This window comes from Pteropus medius, unplaced genomic scaffold (assembly GCF_902729225.1).
Source record: "Pteropus medius unplaced genomic scaffold, Ma_sr-lr_union100, whole genome shotgun sequence".
NCBI classification, from domain to species: domain Eukaryota; kingdom Metazoa; phylum Chordata; class Mammalia; order Chiroptera; family Pteropodidae; genus Pteropus; species Pteropus medius.
The window spans coordinates 20,784,232-20,810,855 of NW_024350319.1; the positions used below are offsets into that span (position 1 = coordinate 20,784,232).

The window sequence follows — 26,624 nt, forward strand, 5'->3', positions numbered from 1 at the left end:
GAAATACAAAGCATCATACAAGAATACTATGAAAAAGTATATATAACACCAAATTTAATAACCTAGAAGAAATGGACCAGTACTTAGAAAAATACAACCTTCCTAGACTGAATCAAGAAGAACTGGAAAATCTAAATAGACCGATCAGCAAACTGAAACAATCATCAAAAACTTATCAAAAAGTAAAAGTCCAGGACCAGATGGCTTCACCAGTGAATTCTACCAAACATTCAAAGAAGATTTAATACCTATTCTCTTCAAATTCTTCCAAAAAATCGAAGAGGAGGCAATACTCCCAACTCATTTTATGAGGCCAGTATCACCCTGATACTAAAACTTGGTAAAAATAACACAAAAAATAAAACTACAGACCAATATTTCTCATGAACACAGATGTGAAACTCCTAAATAAGATACTAGCAAACAAATTCAGTAACATTAATAAGATTATACACCACGATCAAGTGGGCTTCATCCCAGAGGCACGGGGGTGGTTCAACATAAGCAAATCGATTAATGTGATATACCACATAAACAAATTAAAAAATAAGAATCATATGATCATATCAATAGATGCAGAAAAAGCCTTCGACAAGATACAGCACCCAATAATGATCAAAACATTAACAAAGTCAGTATGGAAGGAAAACGTCTTAATATAATAAAGGCCATATATGACAAGCCCTCAACCAACATTATATTTAATGATGAAAAACTAAAAACCTTCCCTCTAAGATCAGGAACAAGGCAAGGCTGTCCACTATCGCCACTGTTATTCGGTATAACACTGGAGGTCCTAGCAAGTGCAATCAGGCAAGAGAAAGATATAAAATGCATCCAAATAGGAAATGAAGAAGTCAAACTGTCACTATTTGTTGATGACATGATTCTCTATATAGAAAACCCTGAAGAATCCACAAAAACACTACTAGAAACAATAAGCAAATACAGTAAAGTCTCTGGATACAAAATCAACATTCAAAGCATTCCTATACTCTAATAATGAAGTGTCAGAAAAAGAAGTGGAAAAAATAATTCCTTTTTCAATTGCAACAAAAAGAATGTAAAATACCTAGGAATAAATTTAACGAAACATATGAAGGACCTATACAATGAAAACTACAAGACCCTATTAAAAGAAATCAAAGAAGATACAAAGAAATGGAAAGATATTCCGTGTTCTTGGATTGGAAGAATCAAAATAGTTAAAGTGACCTTATTACAGATTTAATGCAATCCCCATCAAAATCCCAACGGCATTTTTTGAAGAAATAGAACCAAAAAAAATCATCAGATTTGTATGAAAGCACAAAAGATCCCGAACTGCCCAAGCCAGCCTGAGAAAAAAGAATGAGGCTGGTGGGATCACTCTGCTTGACTTCAAATTATACTACAAAGCAACAGTAATAAAAACGGCATGGTACTGGCAGCACAACAGACACAGACCAGTGGAACAGAATTGAGAGTCCGGAAATAAATCCATATTTATATGAACAAATAATTTTCAACAAAAATGTCAAAAATATACAGTGGAAAAATGAAAGCCTCTTCAATAAATGGTGCTGGGAAAACTGGAAAGCCACCTGCAAAAGAATGAAAGTAGACTGTTGTCTATCACCACACCCCAATATTAACTTAAAATGGATTTAAGGACCTGAATATAAGGCCTGAAACAAAATGCACAGAAGAAAATATAGGAACTAAACTCAAAGACCTTGTACTTAAAGAGGATTTTATGAATTTGACCTTAAAAGCAAGGGAAGTAAGAGCTAAAATAAATGAATGGAACATCAAAAAAACTTCTGCTCAGCAAAAGAAATCATCAACAAGGTAGACACAACCATCTGAATGGGAAAATATATTTGCAAGGAACACCTCCGATAAGGGCCTAATATATCCAAAATATACAAAGAACTCATACAACTCAATAACAACAAAAAAACAAATGATCCAATCAAAAAATGGGCAGAGGACCTGAACAGACACTTCTTCCTAGAGGACATACAAATGGCCAACAAATATATGAGAAGATGCTCAACATCGCTAGCTATTAGGGAAATGCAAATCAAAACCACAATGAGATACCATCTCACACCTGTTAGAATAGCTATAATCAACAGGACAAGCAATAACAAATGTTGGAAAGGATGAGGAGAAATAGGAACCCTCATACACTGCTGGTGGGACTGCAAATTGGTACAGCCACTATGGAAAACAGTATGGAGGTTCCTCAAAAAACTAAGAATTGCTCTACCATATGATCCAGCAATCCCTCTACTGGGAAAAGATATTTGCACACCAATGTTCATAGCAGCATTATTCATAGTGGCCAGGACATGGAAGCAACCAAAGTGTCCTACAACATGTGACTGGCTAAAGAAGCGGTGATACATATATACAATGGAATATTACTCAGCCATAAGAAGAGATGAAATACTGCCATTTACAACAACATGAATGGACCTTGAAATAATCATACTAAGTGAAATAAGCTAGACAGAAAAAGTTGAAAATCACATGGTATCACTTATATGTGAGATATAAACCTAAATGCAACAAATGAACAGGACAGAGACTTATGGACATGGACAATGGACTAGTGGTAACCAGAGGGTAGAAGGGAGGAAGGGGGAGGTAGACAGGAGGGAAAATTTAAATCGTTTCTTCAATTAAAAAAAAAATTTTAAAAAAAAGAAGAGATATCAGGCATGCATGCACAAAGGAAAGGCCATGTGAGGACACAGAGGAGAGCTATCTGCAAGAAGAGAAGTGTCAGGAGAAACCAAAGCTAATACCATAATCTTGGATTTCTAGCTTCCAGAATGGAGAGAAAATAAATTTCTATTGTTTAAGCCACCCAATCTGTGGTATTTTGTTATAGGAGCCCTAGCAGATTAATAAAAAAGGATATACATGTTAGTACAACAATGTGAATGCACAAAGACACTGAATTGTACACTTTAAAATGCTTACAATGTTACACTTTATTATATGTATATTTTATCACAATTTAAAAAAAAAAAAAAGCATACACACGCCCTCACCACCACACACCATAGCTAAATTTGACTTTAGCTGTTTAATTTTTTATCTTGCTCTATTCATATTCATAGTCTGGAAAATAAAACTTTTAATTAATTTGTTCCCCCAAAGAGCCAAACCAGGACATTTAAAGCACTATATTTTCTTTAAAAGGGGATTTTATAATGAAGTTTGATAGAAAGTACTTTTAAAATCCATACCTAAAAAGTATAATATAATTGAGATATTGTTTAGGTGAGAGCTGGGACACACAAGAAAACTACATACCAATATCTCTGATACATACTGAATAAAAATCTCAACAAAATACTAGCAAACCAAATTCAACAGCACATTAAAAGAATTATACAAAATAACCAAGCTGGATTTATTCCTGGAATGCAAGGTTGGTTCAACAAATAGAAGTCAATGTAATATACACCACATTAACAGAATGAAGGTCAGCAACCACAATCATCTCAATTGATGCTGAAAGAAGACTTAATAAAATTCAACATCATTTCATGGTAGAAACACACAACAAGAACGAAGGAAACTCCCTTAACATCATCAAAGCCATATGTGAAAAGCCTACAGTTAACACATCACATTCAATAATGACAAACTAAAAACTTTTTCTCTATGATCAAAAGAAGGTAAGGATGCCCACTCTAACTACTCCAACATAGTACTGGAAGTACTAGCCAGGAAAAGAAATAAGAAAAAGAAATAAAAGGCATTCAAACTGGAAAGGAAGAAGTAAAATTATTTTTGCAGATAGTATTATCCTTTAGGTAGAAAACTCTATGGATTCTTTAAACAATTGTTAAAACGAGTGAATGATTTCAGCAAAATTGCAGGGCATAAAATCAGCACATGAAAATCACCTGGGATTGTTGGAGGGCTCATCTCATTTGTTTCCCTTCTTTTAGGGTTCACCATCAGTGTGTGCCTCCTTGGGTAAGTTTATTCCCAAGTGGTTTTATTTTTTGATGCTTTTGTAAATGAAATTGCTTTCATAATTTTGTTTTTTCACATTGATCATTATTAGTATATAGAAATAAATAATTTTCTAAAACATACAGCACAAAAAAATTTTAAATAAAAGTGTGGGGGAGAAAAATAAACCAAACACCAGCTATAAGGCTGCTATGTTATTATCAATCAAGGCAGACATTAAAGATAATGAGAAACAATAATGATAAAAGATTCAACTCATCAGAAACATAAAACAATTCTAAATTTGTGTGCCAAGATAACGTGGATCCCAATTTATAAAACAAAAATGGATAACAACACAAGACAAACCTATAACAGCAGTAGAAAATTTTAATGAATCTCTCTAATTAAACCAACGTGCAGAAATTAAATTGGTGGGGATACAGAAGTCTTGAACAACACGATTAGCAAAACTGACTTAACAGATACATATAAATATTGCACCCAAAAAACTACAGAATACACATTCTTTTCAAATATACACAAAATAATAGAAAGTGTTGAAGATGAAATGTAAAGGTACATGGTTTGAAAAGAACGTCTGAATTATCTTCTGAAACTGAACATAAACACTCTCTAAAATCAAGCTATTAAATTCCCATGTATTTACTAAATACAAATGTGTGCATGTGCACACTAGGAGACAGGCACAAGGAAATGCATAGCAGCATTATTCATAAAAGCCTAGAAGTTGTTAACAACCCAAATCTCCATCAATACTAAAATGAGTAAATAGTGGAACATTCAAATAATACACTGTATAGCAACAATAATGAATGAACTACAGTTATATACAACAGAGATGAACCCCATAAATGATGCTGGAAATCAGAGTCCATTTATATAAATCTCATTACTGGGGAAAAAAATATATAGTTCAAAAAATATATTTTTAAATGGTAAAAATATAAAGCAAAAAAGGACTACCATAGAAGGAAGGATGGTAGTCTCCTAGGACAGAGGGAGAGGTGTGATTGGAAGGGGGCAGACTGGAGGATCTGGCAATGTTTTAATTCTCGATTAGGGGGTGATTAAGCAGGTATGCACTTTTGCGTACTGATATTGTATGTTTTTTTCCATGTATTATTACTATGTTTTTCCACAGTAAAAGTGTTTCAAAACTAAAAATATAGACATTTAAGGCTCTAAAGCTTCTCCTAAGTAAGGCACTGGCATTATAGTATTTTGTTTTTACTTTAAAGTTTTACAAATGCATATTTTAAAAATTATTGAAGCTTGTTAACGAAAAACAGTAATAGCCATCATCCTTTGCCTAACTTTCCCACCCTCCCATTTCTAAACAATGCTGTTATAGCGTTATATTAATTTTTCATTGTGGATCTGACTGCCTCCTATGTAATAAAATGACTTAACTCTTTTATATTCCTTCTGTAAGTTCCCCAAATTATAGCACAGCTCCACATTAGAATGGCTAGCTGATTTTTTGACAAAAGTGCAAAAGCACTTTGATGGAGAAAAATGTCTTTTCAACAACTGATGCCAGAGCAACTGGATATAGATAGAGGAAAAAAATACACCAACCTACTCTCACACACTATACCAATATTAATTCACAAGAGATTATAGGCTTAAATGTAAAATGTAAAACTATTAATTTTGTAGTAGCAAAAAATCATCAGGATCTAGAGCTAGAAAGAATTTTTTGAAATAACTAAAAGCATAATGCATAACAGGAAAAAATCTGATGAATTAGACTTTATAAATCAGAATCTTATACTGTGAAAGACTCCTTGAGAATTAAAAAATAAGTGATAGATTTGAAAAAATATTTGCAAACTACATATTTAACAAAAGACTCACATCTAAAATATAAAAGAACTCTCAAAATTCAACAGTAAAACATCGGCAAAAAAATCAACATAAAGACATTCAAAAATCATCTCCATAAAACCAACAAGAATACCTGCAAAAATAGTCAGAGTAAACATTTTCCAACCTCTAGAAATTAATCAAAGGTTTGCAGCAATCTGGGGAGAGTTTATTCAAAAAAGATGCCTGAATCTTGATAATACCAGAAAACCGTGTGGCATTTTATTTTGCCCTATTCTCATACTCCCATCCCAGACCCACAGTTTTGAAAGCCAACATTCCACAAGTCCAGTGAAAACCAGCAGCCTGGCAGCTACCTGAGGGGGGCAGAAGAGGGTAGGAGCTCTCTCACCATGCCCCATCCCAGAAGACTGTCACTATTTGACATGTCTAGTGGTTTTCTAGAAGACCCCACTCCCAAAGCTATCTTAACTTGATCTGACTCGGAGCTCAGCCAGTGCAAATAAAGTCTTTTCCCCCAAGGGTGTCTGTCAAAAAACTGAAAGGTAATTGTTTCATATTCATATCCACCAAGGTATTAGATAACAGATGAGACAAACAACAGGCTAACCAAAAAACTTAAAAACTGGGAGTTTAGAAAAGCTCCAGATGGTCACTGTACACACAGGGCTCTGCACATGCTCAGGAAGGACCTGAGAAAGCCCTAAGTGCTTACCTCTGGCTAACCTGGAAGCTCTGCACAAGCAGGAAGTGAAGGGTAAGGCAAAGTTACAAATCTCTTGGCTGAGTGCTGAAGCTGTGCCACAACACACACAAAACCTCTCAACAAAAACTGGAGACTTACAGGCATTTAAGGAAACCTCTGTCCAATCATTAGCTCACCACTAAGCTAACTGAGAGACTGAGGGGGCCTCATATAACAAAAAAACACAAATTTTATAGAACTTAGAAAAACCAGTAAACAAACAACAACAAACTAACAACAACAAAAACTTGAGGAGAGGAGAATATCTGATTATCAGAGCTGTCACATATTTTAAATGTATAATTTTTAACAAACTATGACATTAAAAAAAAAGTATCTCACACACACACACACACACACACACACACAGTTGTCAATGAAAACTGTCCCTGAGGAAACCCAGACACTGAACTCACTGGACAAAATTTTTAAATCAGCTATTTTAAATACATTCAAAGAACTAAAGAAAACCCATGTCTAAAGAACTAAAGAAAAGTGTGAGATGTCTTATAAATAGAAAATATCAATAAAGAGAAATCATGAAAACGAACAAAACAAATTCTGGAGTTGAAAAGTACAATAACTAAAATAAAAAATTCACTAGGTTTTAGCAGCAGATTTGAGCAGGCAAGAGGAGGAGTCAGAGAATCTGAAGATATGTCAGTTGAAATCATTCACTCTAAGGAACAGAAAGAAAAACAAATGGAAAAAAAAGTCTAAGAAACCTGAGGGACACCATTAAGCATACTAACATACACATAATGGGAGTCCTAGAAGGAGAGATGAGTCAGGTAGATTTAATAAAAACCATTAAACACCAAAATAACTCAAGGAACTACAAATAGAATAAACTCAGAGACCTACCTCTAGATACATTATAATCAAACTGTCAAAAAAACAAAGAGAAACCTGAAAAAACCAAGAGATAAGTGACTTTTCATATAGATATCCTCAATAAAATTAATTTCTCATCAGAAACCATAATGACCAGAAGACAATGGGAAGACATAGTCAATGTACTGAAAAAATAAGACTGTCAACCAAGAGTCTATAACTATCTTTCAAAAACAAAGGCAAAATTAAGACATTAACAGATAAACAAAAAATAAGAGAATTGTTTGCCAGCAGACCTGATGTACGAGAAATAAAAAAGGGTGTCCTTCACACTGAAATGAAAGAACACTATATAACTCAAAAACATCTGAAAAAATAAAAGTAACTAAATTAATGTAAGATAGTATATTTTTAAATTTGTGACTTTTTTACCCCGATTTGATTGAAAAGATGTAATTTTCATGACAATAATAGCATAAAGGAAGGGGAAGGAATAGAGTTATATAAGAGCAAAATTTTTGTATATTATTGAAATTATGTTATGAATCTGAATTAGAAATAAAATTAATTGTACTTCCCAAGGCAACCACTATGAAATGAAAAATATATATTGTGAAAAAATCAACAAGAGATTTAAATGGTACTAGAAAATAATCTATTCAGTACAAAGAAAGGCAATAGTAGAAGAATAGAGGAAACACAACAGAAAAAATTTTAAGACATAGAGAAAACAAATAGCAAAGGACAGACATAAATCGTATCTTATTAGTAATTACATTAAATACAAATTAACCAGACATTCCAGGCAAAAAACAAAGACTAGCAGAATGGGTAAAAAGAATCCAACTGCATGCTGTCTATAAGAGGCACACTTTAGATTCAAAGACACTTTGGATTCAAATAAACTAAAAGTATAAGTATGGAAAAAGATATATACCATACAAACAATAACCAAAATAAAAAAACTGGAGTGGCTATACTCATATCAGATACAACAGACATTAAAAAAAAATTGTTACTGGAAACAGAAAAGGACATTTTACAACAAAGGGCCAATCAATCAAAAATTATACTAGAATTATATATAACCCTAACAACGGACTATATGAAAAAAACGTTACAGAACTAAAAAAGAGAAATCAAAAAAACACACAAAAATAGTTGAAGAATTTTATACTTCACTTTCAATAATAGATAAAACCAGACAGAAGACCAACAAGAAAGTAGAAGACCTGAACTAGACTTAACAGACATCTACAGAAAACTCTGCTTGACAGCAGCAGAATACACTTTCTTCTCAAGTGCACGTTCTCCAGTATAAACCATATGCTGGGCCATAAAACAAGTCTTAATAAATTTAAAAGAAATTAAATAATACGAATTATGTTCTCTAAACACAATGGAATGAAACCAGAAGTAAATGAGAAGGAAATCTGGGAAATTAACAAATACGTAGAAGATGAGCAACAAACTCCTAAATAATAAGTCAAAGAAAAAAATCACATGGGAATGATAAAATACTTGAGATAAAACCAAAAACATAATAAACCAAAACTTATAGGATGAAGTGCAAGCACTGTTTAAAGGGAAACTTATAGCTATAAATGCCTATATTTAAAAAAAAAAATCTCAAATCAGTAACCTAACATTGTACCTTAAGAGACCAGAAAGCGCAAACTAAATCCAAAGCAGAGGAAGGAAATATTAAAAGAATAGAGCAAAAATAAATGAAACGGATTAAAAATAACAGAGAATAACCAAAGAAACCAAAAGCTGGGTCTTTGAAAACAGCAACAAAATTGACAAACCTTCAGCTGGGCTGACAAAAAAAAGACAAATTATTACAATCAGGAATGAAAAGAGGATAATTACTACTGACCTTACAACAAGAAATAAGGATTATAAGGGAACACTAGGAACATCTGTAAGGCAACAAATAACCTAGATGAAATGGACAAATTCCTAGAAAAAAAGAAACTACCAAAAGTGATCATGAAGACACAGAAAATCTGAATACACCTATCACAAGAAAAGAGATTGAGGGAGTAATGAAAAAACTTCCCAGAAGGAAGCCCAGGACCAGATGGCTTCTGTTAAAACTACCTTTAAACCAAATGTTTAGAGAATTGACACAAACTCTTCTCAAATTCTTCCGAAAAAAAAGAGGGTACATTTTCTCATTTTACAATGCCATTATTACCTTCATACCAAAACCAGGTAAAAACATCACAGGAAAACTAGATAAATATCCCTATGAATACTCACAGAAATCTCATTGTGTGTGTGTATGTGTGTGTTTCTAAAGACATACCACCTGGATCCCTCTGTTCTGTCCCAATCTGAACAGATTCTTCAGACTTGCTTGGACCACCACCTTCCTTGGATGTCCCTTCACCATCACCGTCGGTATTCTCTCCACTTCTCTCCTGTACTGGTTCCTGCACCTTTTTGATTTACCATTCATCATGATGGAACCCACATCCTCTAGCAACTTCCCAAGATAAAATATTCTAACCACCTCATACGTTTCAAAATTTTAGCCTACTCCCCTCAATTCACAGCAAGGTTCAGAACTAGTTTGAAAATAACTTTCCTTCAGGATTTTAAGGCACTAGTCAATTACTGATTACTTTCCAATGTTAGTGATTTCTAATCTTTTACATGCTCCATACCTGAAAGCATTTAGGATCTTCCATTTCTGGTGTCTGAAATTTCACCATAATGTACTTTCATGAGATTCTGTTCTTCAACCACTATGCCAAGAATTCTACGAGCCCTTTTAATGTGGAAACTCAAGTTTTTGGTTCCATTATTCTTAAATAATTTTCTCTATCCATTTTCTCTCATTCTGTAATTCTTATTTTTCACATAGTGAACTTGCCAAGATCCTAATTATTTTACTTTCTCCTACATCTTTTTCTCCTACTTTGTGGGAGATTTTATTAATTTTATCTTCCAATCTTTCAAGAATATTCTAAAATTCTAATTCTTCTATTAAGTATTTCACATTCTATATTTCTAATCCTATTTTGTATTTTAAATGTCCAGGAATTCTGTGTTTTGTTTTGTTTTCGTAGCATCCTTTCTTGTTTCAAAGGTACAATTATCCCCTTCCTTCCAAAGGTATCAAAAACTGAGTTTTCTTCTTCTTGAACTGTTTCTATTTCCCTATTCTTTTATATAGGGGTTATCCTCAAATGTTTAATGATCCTCAATCTCATGTTTTAAAATGAAACACTTAAAAGTTGTCTAGAATTTCTGTGTTAATAGGTGTCACTATAGGATGATCAGTCTGGGCCATTTCCCTGGCGGATCCCCATCTGTTATTATTTGTTGGTCTTTCTTCCAATAACAGGATGAATTTTTCAATCTCATATTCTGAGATTAGGAGCCTGACGCCCAGTATTCTCAGCACGAGGAGGGGAAAGAAGGCTGAGGATGATTCCCAGTTCAACATGTAGTTTATATTCAATTCTCTGGTTTGCAGCATGATACCCTTAACCTGAGCTGTGCCTAGTGTTCTCAAGAACAGAGACCCTCCCTTCAAATATCAGAGAAGAAACTTGAAGGTAAGAGACCCTTTCCTGGCACCAGGTGTTGCTTACTTGTTACAGAATTTTAGGCAATTCTTTCAAGGGACCTGCAGCCAATTCCTTAAGCATCCCAACACTATATAGCACCAACTCTAGGCCTTCCCCACTAACAGCTAAAAATTGTTTTCTCGGATCTACAAAGTTAGCTAGCACTTGTTGCTTTCCAGCTTCTAAAATTTTACTTCTGTGATCAACTTCCTGGTTTTCTTTGTCCTTGATGCCCTATGCCATTTTTTTAAACCTCCAATAGGGATCTGATAGCAAACAAAGTAAATGGTTATTTAATCCACCATATTTAAATGAATATTCGTCTCATCAATTTCAATGTCTCATGTCCTTGTTGTTCATTTCTAAATAGTATGCAGTTTGAGCTCCAGTTCCAGTAGGACACAGAGTTTAGTCATCCAAGTAGTTATAATCATTTTGGCTTTAACAACTAGTTTTACTATACTGTAGTCAAAAAATATTGGCCTATACGATTTCTCTTGTTTAAAATTTCAAGTTATCTTTGAAGCCTAAGATACAATTAAAAAAAAAAATCAAAGGAATTTGAAAAGAACATGTATTCTCTATTAGAAATAAAATTGACATACATCTATTAAATAAAGGATACTGCTATTCAAATCCTTACAGCTTTAATTTTGGTTTACTTGATTAAATTCTGAGAGGTGAACTTTAGTCTCCTAAAAAGACTGGTGTTACCAATATGAAACTCTACTTCGTGTTTCAGTGCTATCTGTTTGAGTTTATCATACAAAAGTTCAAGCCTGATATTGTTTAGTAGTCTTAATTTTTTATTAATTAAAAAAAACTCCTTTTTCACTCAAATGTTTTGGCCTAGAAAGGTTTTATCCTTTGCTTGATGTTGATGAAACTTAAGTTTTAATACTGTTTTTGTCAATCTTTAATTTTCAATATTTCTGTCATTTTGACTTTGATAAAACTTCTAAAACCACACAGCAAAAATTTTTAATCCTGTTTGGAAAAGGGGAGAGGGTAAATCAATTCTAGTTAAAGAAAAAGTATCAAGCATCAAATTTGACAGGAAAGTTGGTGAATAGGGCTTAGAAAATAAGATGAACCATGAAGGAGTAGGTTGGGCGAGAAATACCACAGTACAGGACCTCTATTTAGAACACCATTTATATTACTGTTAATGGTAATGCTACCATTAAGACATTCACGGACACAGCACGAGACTTTTGGTTACACCAGTCAATGAGAGTTAGCTCTTATCTTCTCGACTTCTTTCCTTTATGGCTGCATGAGCTGTTTCAGTAGGATCAATGTATATGAACAATCAACTTGTTTTCTAGTCCCCATCCCTTTCAAATTGTTCCCTCTCCTCATGCATGCAGTGAGTTTTCATTGCTTTTCAGCTTGCAGAGACCCATGGCAGCATACACAGGTGAGAATGGGTCTATTTCCAAGAAGTCTGTAGAACGAACAGGTATAAACAGGAAACTATTTAAGAAAAGAGGTTCAGGGCAGGGCTTTCAAACAAGCTTCCTATTACCATATCATTAGGTCAACAGGATAATCAGGGAACAGTAGATAGTTCTGCTGTCATCCCTTTTCACCCATAATATCTATACAGAAACCCCAAATTTCAGAAATGTGGATGAAATCTACTTTCTCAGTGATAGAAGGGGACGACCTAATCTCATTTGCCTTAGCTGATCTGCTTCAAACAGGTAACTTGGAGTCAAATGTACCTCTCTATTTTACTATGTTGCCAGAAACTAACTTCTTTACTATCTGAAGTTAAATCTATTAACTGTGAGAATGGTTAAAATGTAAACTTATAAAAAGACTAATATACCATCTTAAACTTCCAAGATTCTATTAACTGTCAAACTGTTCTACTTACTAACTCTAAAAAAGGTAGAAAAAGATTCTTTAAAATATATTACCTCTATAACTTTTTCATCTTTTTCTAATTCTTCTATTTTAAGAATTATAAGGAATAGTTAAGAACTCTTTTTAAAACTACAGTTAAAAACAAGTATCCTACATCAAAAATATCAAAAAATACTACTGCCCAGAGGAAACTATATATTAGACTTTTTTCTCCTATAAAAGCCATGTGTTCTCAATTGTTCTTAAATTTTAAAACAAGTATCTATTTTAAAACGAATTTTAACATTGGTAGTCCAGATTGTTAATTTTTATTACGTCTTGTTTTCCCATTATACCAGTTAGAATGTCTCTTAAACCATGGCTAAAATATTCAAAATACTGCATTACAATTATAAGTTCTTTTTACTATTCATCTCGAATATGTTTTTAGTTCAAAGTACTACCAATTCAGAAAATACTACTATAGTATAATTTTCTTGGGTTTGACTTTGTTTTCAAATCAAACTTAAAAAAAAAAACTCATCGGTTTTTTATAAAACAAGGCAGATGTACCTCAATTAGTGTTAATAACTTACTCTCAAACTGTGTCCAAGTAAATTTATTTTCAATACCTGAAGATAATAAAATTGTTCCATCCTTATTTTAACTTTGCACTACAAACTTTAAAACTACCCACCCTTATGCTTAATATGCCCTCATCCCACCCCCCACAATAATAACCTATACCTGGCCTTTCTAACTTCAATTATTTCTCCAATCATGTTATATCTAGCTGCTAACCTTTCTCATTTTTCATATATTTCTATTCAGTGGCCTTCAATAGAACTCCTTATTTCTAATTTCTAACCCAAATTTCTTTAGAATCCTTCAGCTTGGGCCACAACCTTATCAACTTTATTTTTCATTAAATTCATTTAAAATAGACTCTTCTCAGAGCAAAGAAAATGCTTCCACTCTCCAATTCCCATCTCTCTGCTTTTTTAACATAGCTTTCTTAAGCGACATTCCCTTCCCTCCTCACCAATCTATACATACCATTTTTTTCAAAATTTAGATAAAACTTTATTTTTGCCAAGAAGCTTTATTAATTAATCCAGCCCTACTGTATACCGTTCATATCATTTTATGTCAGATCAGCAATTTAAATGTTTCATGATTAACTGCTCTTCAAGGTGTGTCTCTGATCATGAGATCTTTGGAGCAGTAACCATATCCTTTGTTTTGTATGTCTGCATTCTTACTCCCAGTGAGATGCTAAGTGAATTTTGTATAATAACTAACCCAATTAAAACAAGCAAAGATTAGAGAAAACACGACCACATAAAAAGGTTTTTATGATTACAAATCTCTCAAAACTAAATTCAGATATAACATTCATTTTTGTCAAAACAACACGAAAATGTACCCTTAAGTGTGTTTTTTCTACACACAGAAGTCAGCTATTAATAACATTCTAATTGATTTATTTTTGAAATCTAGCCCCCAAAAAGGTATTAAATCTTAATACTTTGTAGATAATAAACATACTTTTTCAATGTCTAATCTAACCAATTTTGCTTTAGCCTTTTATACTAGACAAATACAAAATCTACATAAGTTGGCAGATAAAGTTTTATTTCTTCAAGACAACTATTAAAATTTTTGGAGCAAGAGGATATTAAGCAAACTTACTACAAATTCAAAAAAAAACTCAAAAGCATTCATAATCCAAATGTTAATGAGAAAGTATTTTTATGTCCATTTCTGCATAATTTACAAAATATCTATTCATCAAAACTAGGCATTCTAGATTAATCGTGAAGACACGTATTTTCATTGCTAAGTATTTTTTACAACTTTATTGTAAGCAATACATATTACAGGGAAAAAAAAAAAACTCCTAAAAGCACCTATTGTTACATACACTAACTACACCAAGGCTTCTGCTGCTCAATATTTATGAAAAACAATGCTGTAACCATTAATTCCATTTGAAAAATAAAACTGATCCAAGCACTAGAAGTGAAAATCATGATCAATAATTCCATTTCAATTGTCAGTTTATGAAGTGTCCTTCATGGATTTTCAATTTTTCAAACTTTTGCGCAACTGTCCTTAAGGTAACATTCTAGTCCTTTACTCAACAATAAATGTCAAAATCTTTCTGGGTGAGAGTGAAGTACACCAATTTATTCCTACCCCTACAATCACAATCAGATATACTCAAATATCTTATTAAGTAACCTGAAATGCCTGAAAGCTAACTTGCGTAACGCCTAGAAACTACTATTAAAGGAGGCAATCCAAGACCTCCTCTACCTACTTCTTGGCTATGTGCCTAGAGAATACTGTAATGAAAGTAAGCCAGACAATAACGTTATATGTAGAAGCAATTCAAATCTCTACATTCTAAACAAATTTTCTAGTCATAAAGCTAACCTCTGACGGGTTACTATCAATGAAAACTAAGGAACATCTCTCTGATATTGACAAAAACCACACTGAGAAAAAAAAACCAGACGGGCCATAGTACCAACTACCTATCATCAGATTTACCTTCAAATTCACAATGCCAAACAAGGATAGAAAAAAGATTAGAATCAATTCTCACTACCCTTGGAAAGAAGGACAAATATACTATAAGCAAGTTGAAAAATAAGCTAAACTTATTAATGGTGACAGAGGTCAGAACAGTTATATTTCTTAAGGAGGAACAGGAGAGGGCGCAAGGCATCTTTTTCAGGGCAGAAACTGTTATACATCTTGATTAAGGCAGAAGTTACCTGGGTATATTTATATGAAAAATTTCACTGAGTTGTAATCATAAGATTTGAACACTTCTCTGTAAGTTATATCTAAATAAAATATTTTTTAAAAATCACCAATAGTGGTCAAATCTAAAAACTCGAGACAATATTCCCTAAGTACAACTCTTTAGATGATTCACAAGGTTTTTTTTTGGATTCTTCCAGAATTTTTCTAATTTTGCCTCATATTAATACACTTAAAAATTCAATAGTCATTCAACTGCTCATGCACAAGACATGCATTAGGCATCTTCCAACATATATCTCACACACACACTATACAAACAAAATCCCCTACAATGGATTTAAACCACTCTATCATCTGGTTTCAAATTATATCTCTCATTTAAATTCCCGTCACTTTACAGGAATGTTGTTCTCCATAATATTCTTTTGTCAGCTATCCTATAAGGCTCAGTTTGAGGTCTACCTTATCCTTTCTTCATACTTGTACAGAACTTACTATCTATATTTGTACTGTCCAATACAGTATATGTGGCTACTGAGCACCTGAAGTCTAACTAGTCTGAATTGAGATGTGCCTTAAGTACAAAACACACTTGATTCTGAAGACTTCGTGTGAAAAAAAGAAAAAGAATAAAATATCTCAATGATGTCTGCATATTGAAATGTTTTGGATATACAGGGTAAACTAAAATACATTAATAGAATTAATTTTATCTATTTCTTTTTATTTTTTTAATGTGACTATAGAAAATTTTAAATCATATTTGTGGCTTTACATATTTCTATTGGGTAGTGCTCTATTTATAAATGGCTCATAAATTATCTTTTAATATAATGAGTGTAAAAATTCAATAATAAGCTTTTTCCTTTTATAACTTAAAGATTACATTAGGAATTACAAATAGTAACTAAAGAGAATTTAAATATCTACTTACCTTTAATATCATTTTTAAAAGATTTCTAACGAGGAAGTTTAAATCATGTAAAAATATAAGAAAAGTTCTGTTCTCATATAGCCATAAATTGAAAATATCAACTACATTTTACGTATATCCAATTTTGAGGTAAATTCCCACTATAAAGGATAGATATTATTAAACCAGTAGCATTTTTAATCCCAGAGTATTAGTTCTGATTAAACTAGATTATTTTTCTTCTTAGTCACTCAGTAAAGAAAAAGGCAGCTTCCATTTTGACCAATATCATTGTACCAACATCCAGCAGCCAAGACAAAGAGCCTTTATATGGTGGTATGAATAAACAATGTGGGCAATAAGACACCACTTGAAATAAGGGTAGGCAAAAAAAAATGCTTTTATAATGTTAAGTTTTATAAGTAAAAGATAAAATTTAAAAATTGTATAATTAGGTTAAAGGATATGTAGAGAGAGAAAGACAAGACAAGAAGGCAGAATAGAAAGGTCTCATCTGTAGAATCAAGATACACTTAGATTCAAACTGCTCTACTATTTACTGTCTTTGTGACCTGAGTCTGTTTCCTTGCATGTAAAATGGTAGTAGATATATCACAGTATTATTCAAAGGACCACACGAAAGATGCTTAATTAATGTCAGTCTCATCTCCCTTTCCTTTAATATTAATGGATGCATAATGGTGATAAGATTATGGGTGAATTCCAGCCCCCCTTCGTTTTCCAAACTGCTTGAAAATACTTTTTAAATATATATGAAACTTCTAATACTTCATGCTCACACTCCTCATGTCAACTTAAAATTACTTTTTCTAGCTGCCTTTTACGATTTTTTTTAAAAAATTTAAAATCTGTGTTGGGGGGGGCGGGGTAGGTGGTAGAAAAAAAAGTAAAGGGAGAAATAAGTTTAAGACCACACCAGCAGAGACATAGACAAAACAAAGAAAAGTGTGAAAAGGAAAATGGCAAAAGGAAATGCTGTTTAACAAAATTCCCAATTCAGATTAAGCAATGAAAAGTAACATGCCTTTCCAAAATCTAGCTAGTACTGAAGCCACTCCTCACTCATAGCTGGGGGTTTATACGTACATTACATACAAAAACACATGGCCACACTCACTATTCTCTCTACTAATGGTCACCACCATTCTCATGGTCAAAAATTTAAAGGAGAGGGAAGAAATTCAGGATGTTGTAACAAGACAAACCAACACATTGGTTGGGAAATAACTTCACTAACATGTACTCATTCCCAAATGCATTTATTCATCAGTTGACAGTCATAAAATGAAACATGTTCCTGAAATACTGAACTGCTCAAACAGGAGAAAGCACAGTGTGATGCCTACCTCTGACTTCCTTTAACACCTTCCCTTTGTAAATACAAGTCTGAAAATGAAACATTAGCAGAAGTATACAAATCCAAATCACTAACAGTTTGTAAAAGTTTCAACTATATATAGAAAAAAATAAACAATGGTAATAATAACTATTATTATTATTATAACAGATAACATTTAATCAGCATTCATTGTGTACCAGAAAGCTAAGGATGTTACATGAATTATGTATAGTATTATTGTTAAATCTACTTGCCTAGTGCCTACATAACTAGCGCCTACCAGTTGTACTTCAAGGCTTATACTTTCAAACCTTATCACATCCTTCCTCTTTATTTATATATACATAATTATAACTACAACTATGATTTTCTGTGTGTGTACATACACCTGTTTGTGTGTGTATAATATTCAGTAAGTCCAACTTTGGCAAGGCTTTTATCCACCTTCTCAAACCAGTCAACAATTGGAAATCACCCTTTCCCCAATAAACAGTGTTTTGAAAGCAGTAGTTATATTTAACATCTTCCTCAAGAAACTAATGAAAAAGATATGTATTAAGCTTTTGAGTAAAAGGATAAACACCATGGAAGGATTAAAATGTTAATCTTTTTAAAAATCTGATAAATAATTTATAAAATACAGGTAAATATGCTTTGTAAACTATAAATTACTTTAATCCTAACACTTTATTAGGTTTTTTATTTTAAATTATTTGTTTGGCTCTCAACATTTATCTGGGCTTTGTACAAAAAGTCTTAAAACTGTATTGTCAACTTTAATGAATGATATACATAGTTAAAGGCTTAATACCTAAAATCTCTATTAGTCTAACCAACTTCAACTGCACTGTAATCTAGACTAACAGACTTAAATTTCAAGGAACAAATCACATCTATATTTTTCGAAGTTACGTCCAAGATCAGTCTCCAGAATCTCAAATGAAATGGGAAGACTACATAGAACTTATAGACAGAGGAATAGAGATTAGTATGGGAGAGTGTAAAAGAAATCTCTTAGAAACACTAACCTTAATCCAGTCTTACTTTTCCCTATTCAAGAGAAGTGTGCATTGCTGCTGCTTCTGCCCTGACATGCTCCTCCTTCTCTCCCTCTTGAAATCCTCTGCTTTTCTCCTCTCGAAGGTAATCTCACAGGACTTTTGTTTTTCTTGCTAACATCTCTCAACTGTCAAAGGATGTCTTAAATTTAAAAGAACAAAAACATACTAACTCCCCCTAATCGCATTCAGAGTTCCCAGTAAATTCAAAGATAGTAACTCTAGTTCAACTTTGGCAGATCTAAGAAAAAAAATTAAACAGTAGAGCATCTGAGGCCCTAGAGATGAGAAAGCCTTTTTCATGGGCACTCCATCTGCCTGAAGAAAGTCTATGAATTGAATTTGGTGTTCTACCTCTAGTTTCAAGTGATCTTTGTCTTTTTGGTTTTTGTTTTTTTAAGAAGGAAAAGAGAAATACTTTAGCCAACCAGCAGGGTGAGCTAGTGCTAGAATCAGTTTGATTATTCTCAATTCTCTCAAAATTCAATGTGTAAATGGTTTGTACTATTAAAAGCAGCTATTTCCCTCTAATAAATATGAATTAAAAGATACTATTCTGTGCTATGTCCCATTAACTTTGTTCAACATTTAGATTCTCCACCTACAAGTGACTTCTCTATACCAGAAAGATTAATAAATGTAAAAACATTATAGCTCTTTTGAATATCCAAAATATTAGACAGTAGCCATCTTTTATCCTGGTTTTATTTTATAGGGCTATCAATTTTTGAAAAAATTAAAAACACTTTTTTTAAAAGGACTCCTAAAATCAGTGTTTCATAAAATTAGGGCTGGATAATTCGACGTACTCATTTCTGCATTAAGATCTGCCTGCAAAAGTAGTCATGAGAAAAGCACTCCTACAAGAGTAAGATCCACTTTTTTCTTTGGAATAGCAACCTGAGAAAGTCTAAATAAGTAATTCTAAACACTAACAGTGTATTTGGGATGAGAGAAAGGTGAACCTGATCTTTTCTGACAATCACTTTCTCTAAACTGCAGGTATCCCAATCATATTTAGTGACTGTCCTTGTCTCTCTTCTCCTCCTGCTACCCAATCCAGTCTCAATTCAACCACAACCAAAACTCTCCCTTTTATAACATGAACAAAATGTTTAAGGTTTGCAAGTGACAGACTCACTTTATAATTACAAATAATCTGGGAGTAATCCTAATTATCGCAAGACTAGTGTGAAATTAAATCTACTTACTTAGTGTTGAAACTTAAAAAAGTTTATCAACTTCTTAGAAAAATCACTAACATAAATGTTACCTTAAATGACCCATAAAAGCTTTAGAGCCCCAAAACAATTTAACTGTTTTTGTTAAATTTGATATCCAAATAAGTTAAAGATAACTATGGCGTCCCACCATAAATGATTTTACTACTTGCTGATTTTCCTGACAAATCTTACAGATATACTACTCAGTAGTAGTAGTTAGTCTTAAGTTGTTTTTAACTAGGGCCAGTATAAGAGGCATGACCATTTACACAACTAAAAAGAATTACAAAATTAAAGTCACTAACACCATTGTTTTCAGCATCTATCTCATTTCTTATGTAATAACTGGTAGTAATGGCAGTTATTTCAAACTTTCCGAGTTTATCAAGCTGTTTTTTTAAATTTCTGGGTCAAGATTGTGTTTTTGAAAAGGACAAAATTCAAAAGCAACATTGCTCTGAAATTATCTGAAATGTCTGTTATTTTGAACTGAATTTGTTTTGCTGAAAATCACTTTAAAAACTAAGTCATCCTATCATGTTAAATAAGTTTTTAATTTGTCCCAGAAGTTCTCATTAATATAACAGTTTCTAATTAAGAAGTATTCTCAAACACACTCCCTTGTTTGACTTTTTAACCATTATTAGTTCCAGATAGTCACCTTCTCATCCCAGCAATTTGACCAATGAAAAGAGCAATGGGGTAGAAGTTGAGACAATTTTCCAGACTAACTTAAGCATCTCTGGCCCTCAATAAAGCATAAAAGGTAAGATTAGTTGTTCCCTGAGATTCTTCCACTCTACAACCGTGTAATTCACTAATACATTTTGCCACTGTTAATTTATCTCCCATTTGTTAATACAAGAAGATTGTTTTCTGTTAGGAGAAAAGCTAAAGGGGGAGGGGAGGACTTTAAAAAAAGGAAGATGAAAGTTTTAGGTAAAGTTGAAAAGTTAAAATTTCAGTTTGAACACAGATCTAAGTTAATGATCAAAATGTGTTTAAATATACTTTCAATCATTTTAATTTGTTAATGTGACTTGGGCAAAACAAAACATTGGTTGTTTCCAAATTTTGTACTTCAAAGATTAGTTAATACCAATATACAAAGCATGATGTAGCCATTAATGCAGTACAACTTCAAATTGTTAGAAATTCTAAAATTTACACTGCCATATTTTAACAGCAATAGACACGTCATTGCATTAACATTAGTCAAGCCTTCATGGCCTTCACGTTTCACCTATTAATTATAACTTCTTTATGAAAACTTGACTTTTTCTTACCAAATCTGCCAATGCAGTATTGCCGCCATCAAGTTCCCTGGATACTTACACATGGCACTGAAGGCAAAGAGCCGGTTTCCTTTCTTTGAGCTACTTGAGTTGTCTATTTTTTGAAATGCTTTCCTTCTTGCAGGACCAAAAAATGTAACTGAACTACTGCAGAGAAGCAATAATACTATTAATGCAAATCTAATCTATCATCCAGATGCAACAAGCCTGGCATTAGTCAGGATTGGCCAGAATAGATGATGGTGTTTTGGTATTTCTGTTGAAATGATTAATTTGTATACAAAACAGGACCATCATTCAGGCCCCCAATTGTGTTTATCCCTTGTTGAATACTTCTTAATGACCACACAGAATTTGAAGTCTACACATAAAAGTTCTATAACAACTAAATTTATGTCAATATGACTTAAAACAGTTCAAGAAAAGTTTTCCACTAATGTTGCTAAACCATGGATGGATCCCAACACGAGAGTCGTCTGCGGAAGTCTCGTAACAAGAAACCTTTAGCTCCACCACCTAAGTTTCCAATCACTGAGAAGGGTCTGGGACAACTCATCTTCAGGTTCACGGGAGAAGTGGAGCACACCTGCTTTCCTCTGGCAGAGATTAAGCTCCCAGGGACACAAAGGCCAGGGAATCAGACCTGGAGAAGCAAAAAGCTTTAGCTGGACACCCACCAAACCCCTGGCAACCCAAACATTTTGAGCGATTTACCTCTTGCTGTTACTTCCCGGGCACCTAGCGGCATAAGATCTTGCAGAACGGGGGAAGGGCTATGCGGTCCTCGTCCCACGTTAGGGTAGGGATGTGTACAGTTAATGCCAGAGCTGGCGCCCTGGCCAAGCCCGAGCAGCCCCGAAGAGAGAGCTTGGTGACTGCTCTCGGACCGCCCCGTTACTCAAGTGTATTGCAATGGCGACCGCCAGGCTCCCCAAGCCGCCAGATCTGGGCCCCTTCCCCCTACTGCTCACTGGCTGCTCGGCTTCATGTGACTAAACAAAACCCCCAAATCTAGTGCCCAGCTCAGCCCCTTTGTGTCCGCTACCGGATCCTCCAACGCCGCGGTGGAGAAGTCCTCCCCCTACCGCCTCCGCCGAGTCCCGCCCCGCGGCGGCGGCCGCCGCTCACCTCAGGCTCCGCCGCCCCCCACGGCCGCCGCGGCCGCCGCCTCCCCGAACCCGGGGCCCGGGCTCCTTGTGTAGCACCAACTCCGCCTCCTCGGCCGCCGCCGCCATCTTAGCCTGTGCGGCAAAATGCGTCCTTTTGGATGGTTGGGACCCAGCCTAGGGCGTAGCTCCCCCGGCTCAAGCGCCGAAGGCCGGGTCCCCCAACTTCTTCCGCCACCCTTAGTCCCGCCGCCGCCACAGCCCAGAGGCCCGAAACCCACTCGGGTCCCGGCGAATCCGACCAAATAACCCCTGAAACTCACAGTTTGGTGCCGTGTGCGTCAAACCGGGGCGACGTTGGGAGCGCGCGGCGTCCCCGCGTCACACGCCGCTCTGTACGCTACTCGGCTCCAGTGGCCCCCCTCCGTTCCCCGCTTTTCGCCTCCGGGCCCCGGTTCCCACGGCGCAGGCGCGCTGCTTTCCCGCCTCTACCGAGCTGCGGACCGCGGGGGTGGCCAGCGAGGAGCTCTTGGGCAGCTTCGCGCTAGTGGAGCGTTTGGGCCAATTAGACAAACGGGGGAGCAGAAACAGTGCACCTCTGTTGTCGGGTGCCAGAAACCAAGCAAGGTCACCTCCCCCAGCGCTGACCTAATCACTCTCAAGGAGGTTCCCGCCCCAAAGTAGGCACGCTCCAAATATGGTGGTGCCCAAACTCTGCTAGACCCAAACACTTAGGCAAGCTTAGGCCCTTTAAGGTGGAACAGGCCCATATTTGATTTCCACAATCACTAGCGTGCCAAGATTCCTTTTCTTTTCATAATGTTGAGGAAAACAGCTAAAGAACTCAAGATTGCCAGTTAGAACTATAGAGTAATGGCAGAGGAAGGTTTGGATTCCGAAGGGGACCAATTATTGCAAGATGCTTGATGGCCAGGCAAAGCATCAAAGGTGGCATCTCAGTCAGCAGAATACTCTACCCTAAAAAGTGCCCTGGGTTTGGTGCAATTTGATTTTGTGACGATACCTTCTCCCTGCATTACTGAATGTGCCGAGGGTCTCCAAATTAAAGTTATACAAGAAGCACCTGAGATACTGGTTAACCCTTCAAAGAATCAGGCCTCAAGAGACTTCTGGAAATCTTCGTTTTTAACAAGCACCCACCACAGGAGTCTGAGGGCAGAGTTTCACACTTGAGAAACAAGGATTAGAGGCTGTTTTTGTCTTTGCTTTTGAAGTGAACAAACAAGAAATTGCTAACATAGCTTACATGAACCAAAAGATCCTGAGCAATCTACCAGTCCTGCCTTAATAAATTCTTCGGCTTTTCTGAATCTCTGTTTTCTCATTTAAAATAAATGAAAAAAGTTTGCATTAGTTTAGCAGCTATCATAAACTGTGCTCCTCTAAACCCTCAGGATGTTATTGACATTCAGAGGAATACACTATAATTACACTTATTTGAGAACAATAAGAAACATTCTCTTTCCTGTAGGATGGTACATTCCACCATCATTGCCAGCAAACATAGTTTCCGAGCAACATATATTTATACTTGCTGCATTAGTTAATAATAATAGCTAATACTTTTGAGTGCTATGTGCCAAGCATTGTTTAACTCATTTAATTTCATCACAACCTAATGAGGCAAAGAGAGTTTAGGCCATTTTCCCACAGTCACACAGCTTTTTGGGCTCTTTCAAAATGCAAATTTTCTTTCTTCACTTACACAAATGAGTAAACAAGAAAATATAAATGTATAAATGTGTGTGTATGTATATATATATATATATATATATTTTTTTTCAGCCAACGGTGGGGTGCCCTTTGGGTCATTTCATCTACAGAATTCATTAAAATTGGACATTCGCAGTTTACTATTGGACTTACATTAAATAATAAAAATAATATGTACTATGAAATTCTCACAACATTATATCACTACAAAAGCAGTTACCAACAACAATGACAAAAAAACCCTCTGTTTTGAAAGTACACCACTGACCAATTTGCAGACAGATCATTCCACAAGAAAATAGAACCACTTAGAACTCAACCATTATCAGGCACTTGTCTCACTGATGAAGCTGTTTGTTTATACCAAAATTCAGCAATTAAATTGTAATACGATAGAAATAGTATGGTAGTATAAGTAACAGCAGTAATTGTCATAGTAAAAGTAATAGTTGATGAAATTCTTTATAAACAAAATATATGTCAAAAAACTTTCTGTGAATGAGAGAAAACCTGGTAAGGACAGAAAGCTCTTCTGAATGGTTAGCAGAGAATGAAAAAAAAAGGCAGACAAACTGGAAAAATCCAAGAACCAGTTATATGGCTCAATGCCAAAATAGTTAAAGATATTGAAAGGAAATTGTAGTTGAGAATGAAAATTAAGATGTGAGAAACAGTTTGACCTGGGAGAAAGTTCACAAAGCAAATCTACTCACTATAATAAAATAATGCTCTGATGCATTCGCCTGATGAAGAATCTTGAAGAAGACGAAGAAGACGAAGAAGAAGATGAAGAAGATGAAGAAGAAGATGAAGAAGAAGAAGAAGAAGAAGAAGAAGAAGAAGAAGAAGAAGAAGAAGAAGAAGAAGAAGAAGAAAAAGAAGAAGAAGGAGGAGGAGGAGGAAGAGGAGGAGGAGGAGGACGACGACAAGAAGGAGGACAAGAAGGAGGAGAAAAAACAGGAGAAGGAGAAGAAGAAGGAGAAAGAAGAAGAAAGAAAAAAACAAGACCTGGTTATTGTTAATATGTAAAAATCTGATAATATTAAACAATATATGAAATGGGGACATGCAATAGAGTCACCTCGATTGTGGGTGGCCAAGTGATCTGTAGCTGATGTGAGTTCCAGGGTGACCTGCTTTAGGGAAGTGTCTGGTTCCCTGAGGTCTGCAATTACCCAATAAAATATACAAGTAAGCTGTGGTCTCAAATGACCTAATCAAAAGGAAAATACAATTTTATGGTGGATAAAAACAGGTAATTCTCAACATTCCAATACTTCTTAATTCCAGGCAAAAAAAAAAAAAAGAAACATTGATTAATCTACGATCCTAGTGATAAAATATAGTCACGTTTTGGATTTATCTTAGGACCTCACTGATTCTGGACCCATCTCTGAATACCAATACTATAAGGCAATCTCATTTGTGGAACTGCAAATGTTATAATATGATGGTTAACTGAGGTAGTGGTAGGAGGATGTTTGGCGTAGAGGTGAAGCAGTAAACAGAGATCAAGCTTTATATTTATATTTGTCTCACACTAACCTCAGCACAGAGACTTACACATAGCAGATATGCAATAAATAATTCTGTTCAAGTCAACCAACATTCACCAATAGCTTACTCTGTGCAAGGCACTTCTAGGCACTGTAAGCAAAAAGAGGAATAAAACAGTTCCTTACACATATTCAATAAGTGGTAGTTGAATAAATGAGGAGCTTTTATAGTCCACTAAAAGAACTAGACAAAAGATATCATCAACTCTCAACTTACCTTGGTATGGGAAAGGTGAGGAAACAGATAATAAGATTTCAAAATCATAGTTAAAACCTCATAAAACATGGTCCAAAATAGATTTAACAGAAATATTTTTAGTAAAAATTATATCTAAGATTTAAGAACACATTCATTACTCTAAGTCATCAGCAAATCGAAAGTAGACCATGAGAGTATATGAGATTTTTCACAGAAGACATGTAGGAAAAGAAAACAGAGGGCCATGGAAACTTAGATAAAAAATATTTCAGGAATTAGTAGAGGAAAAGTCTAAGAAAATAAGAAGTGAAGGGACAGAAGGATAAGAGGAGATTCAGGCAAGAGTGTAACATCACAGGATCCAGAGGAGTATTGGTAGCAGCTTACTACTGTAACTAATAACCCCAAATCTCAGTGGCTTAACAGTTTTAGTTTTTATTCACATCGCACTCCACTGTAGTCAGTGGAAAGCGGGGTGGGGGAAGCCTGGGAGCAGTTGTTTAAGCACCTAAGTTCCTTCCATTATATGTCTTTACCATCCCCTAAGGTCTTAGAGTCTTCTACTGGATCCTCTGTAGAGAGA

The 26,624-nt window shown here is 34.8% G+C and overlaps 1 protein-coding gene across 14 annotated transcripts in view; it reads right to left on the reverse strand.

Moving 5' to 3' along the window:
• ZNF644 (zinc finger protein 644) overlaps window positions 1-23,182 on the reverse strand; it is a 101,359-nt gene extending 78,177 nt beyond the window's left edge. For 2 of the 14 annotated variants that reach the window (XM_039838797.1, XM_039838804.1), the window contains exon 1: window positions 22,876-23,181. The gene's annotated coding sequence lies outside the window, so the exon portion shown is untranslated. Of the gene's footprint in view, window positions 1-21,437; window positions 21,457-21,486; window positions 22,090-22,160; window positions 22,521-22,574; window positions 22,688-22,875 lie in introns of those variants that run through there. The other 12 variants (XM_039838810.1, XM_039838802.1, XM_039838799.1 and 9 more) reach the window with 11 other exon arrangements.
• Between the last annotated feature and the right edge of the window lie 3,442 nt (window positions 23,183-26,624).